Genomic DNA, 2,941 nt, shown 5'->3' with positions numbered 1-2,941 from the left:
GGTTGATAAACTTTAGGTTGGAATTCTTCCAATAGCTTGGTGCTAATTCTAGGCAACCCTAGATGTTGATTCCAAAGTTTCATCGCTAGGTGTTGATTCCTAGTTTTATCTTCTTCTTCTTCCTTTTTTTTTTTTTAAAATTTTTTTTTTCCTGCTCTATTCGTTTCCCGCAATTCTCCTTGAATTTTCTGCTGCATTATACAGAAGATATTTATAATGTTAAATCAGTGTACCACAAGCTTCAAACCTTAAGATTTGAAGTTTCATCTTCAAATGGCAACTCTAATAAACCTCAAATTCTGTAAATGTAGTTTCCTTAGTGTATGTGCCAAGTATACTATAGTAGAAATACACACTAAAATAAAAGGACATACTCAGTGCACAAAAATCCCACTTTTGCGGGATTAGGAGAGGTGATTGGTAGGCAGTCTTACCCCCAATAATAGGAAACATGATCCTCTCCATTCAATTCCTCTAATTTCATCCATTTCACAGTTAAAATTTTATATTCCAAATCTAATAATGAACAAACTGCCATGCCATTTAAAACTTTAAATGATGTGGCGGTCTATACATGTTTAGGTTGGTACAACTAGGGATATAATCTCAACCATGAAATGGAACCAATTCAAATAGAGAGGATCCCTTTCCCAATTATACGATATTCAAGAAAAATTGTTGGTTCTACAGCTAGTGTACAACCAGGGATATAAATGCAACATCTAATGAGTTTCTCTAGCTATTAATATGGGGATCTTATGCAAACTATCCTAACATAATTCATACATATCTTAGTGAAAACGGTGAAGGAATTATTCATACCACACAAGGAAAGTCATAGGTTATGCCAAATAACTATATCGCACTAACATTTATGGATAGAATGTGCAAATGTGTCCGAATAAATGTCTTGGAGTTAAATGAAAATAGAAGCAGCAACTTGCCTCAATGAGAATAAAAACTGCAACTTCTACATATGCATAGCGACAAAAAATAGCTTGTTTTTCACATAATATGAATCAAACAGGGGTTAAACTTCTAATTGTAGACAATTAGTGAACCCCAAGATGAATTCACATGATGGGTAGAACATCAACTTGCATCATATTATGACAAGCATTATGTGGCAGATATATACAAACCCGTACCCAAAAAAAAAACCCTACATAAACTAAACATTTATCTTTATTTCACTTTGCTGCAATGCCAAACAACTACTCACTTAAACGCTTAATAGACCCACATCAAAGTTCATATAATATAGGAGAAAAATAATTTTATGTACTGCACACATTAATTTTAGAAAGCCACAGATTTTGGAATGTAAAAAGGTTGAATAAGTGCAGCAAATGCAGTACTGGCAATTCAGAAACAAGCAATTGTTAGCAAAGACAAGTACTAGGTGTTTGAACCAAATCAAAGAATAGACAAGGAACATGTATACAAATTGAGAGAGAAAGAGAGGACAAGCAAGAATAAAAAGAACCCATCTAAACTGACATAGAAATAAGAGCATATACATACACAGGATAAAATTTGATGAAAGGCAGATTTAAAAGTTGAATAAAGAACAGGCAACCTATTTCAACTACATTGCATTGAGGCATGTAGAAGAAATAGGAAGGAGCATAGAGAAGAGGGTGAAATTGAATCTATCAAAAGGAACATGATATAAACGAGATGATAGATACCAAGATGATAATCTTAGATTGTTTTCACCCCTTTAGCCTTTTAGGATTAGAGCAAATAGTTATAGGACAAAAAACTTACCTAGAATGATAGGAATATCAAATTCATGGAGAGTCCAAATATGCAAAAAGAGTAGCAACGAGTATGGAGGGCTCTACATATAAAATTATCATATTCTACATGAATGCAGGTTTGTGTGTTCAAGTTGATGTAGTTTCCTAGAGAATAAAATCCTGGAGAAGAGATTAAATTTCACATGAAACAGGCATACTTCAGTTATTATTTTAAAGAATTTAATAAAGATGGAGTGATGACTCAAAAGACAAACCTTGATTGAGAAAAGTGTCCTAAGACTATCCACTACACAAAAAATAATTAAATAAACAAAAACTTTATGTTCCCATTCCCCATACTATCCACTATATAGTCTATATTTAAGACAAGTTTTGAAAAGGAAACGAAGTTAAGACTAACCTGGATAAGATTAAGCATCTTATGGGTTTGGGAAAAGATAAGAACACAATGGCCTTCTTGTATCAAGTTATCCTGTAAAAAATCATTGAAATAATCATATTGAGCAATCAACCTAAATATCCAGGGCATATATTAATCCATATGCAGCATTACCCACCAATAAAGACAATATGAAAGATACTTTGCATGAGACAATATCATGCTTCTCTTCCAAGTCATCTGTATCAGCTACATCAGCTATGTGCATNTTTTTTTTTTTTTTTTTTTTTTTGTTAATATCTGTTAATTGATACTTGAAATGAAAAAAAAAATTACAACTTATATATATATATATATATTTTTTTTTTCTTGAATAAATTACGATTTAAATTTAAAAAGTTTGGGTTCATTTGAAATAGGATTGAACTTTGGGTTTCGCTTTAATCCAGGAGTGACCACGTAATAGTCACCATATCATTATTTTACAAATTTTTCCTACAAAAGAGTATATATGTTATTGTAGTTTTAGCCCACATTTTTTTTTTAATAAAAGAAATAGATTAGATCTTAGAAAAATATTTTTCTTTTCTCTCGTGGCTTTAGATTCTGCTTTAATGAAACTTTCTTATCAAATAGTACTGGGCATAGGATAAGTTGTGAAAGAACTTGCTTCTAAGCCAAACCTAACATGTAAATGTAATGCCAAAGTCTACCATCCAACTAAATAATTAAATATTTAATTTTTTATTAGATTCTCTAAATATAAATTTTCCCACATGTAAACATCAAGATTCTATAT

General features: G+C 31.3%; 1 non-coding gene across 1 annotated transcript; it reads right to left on the bottom strand.

Annotated features, from left to right (window-relative positions):
* Positions 1 to 2,163: 2,163 nt before the first annotated feature.
* LOC112008560 (uncharacterized) lies at positions 2,164 to 2,410 on the bottom strand. Its single transcript, XR_010625501.1, has 2 exons — positions 2,321 to 2,410; positions 2,164 to 2,235 (listed from the first exon to the last, which is right to left on the bottom strand). It is a non-coding gene; the product is annotated as an uncharacterized LOC112008560 (transcript).
* Positions 2,411 to 2,941: the final 531 nt, after the last annotated feature.

This window comes from Quercus suber, unplaced genomic scaffold, assembly GCF_002906115.3.
Source record: "Quercus suber isolate HL8 unplaced genomic scaffold, Cork oak 2.0 scaffold_585, whole genome shotgun sequence".
NCBI classification, from domain to species: domain Eukaryota; kingdom Viridiplantae; phylum Streptophyta; class Magnoliopsida; order Fagales; family Fagaceae; genus Quercus; species Quercus suber.
Note: the sequence above shows the minus strand (reverse complement) of the source record. Positions and strands in the feature narration are given on the sequence as shown.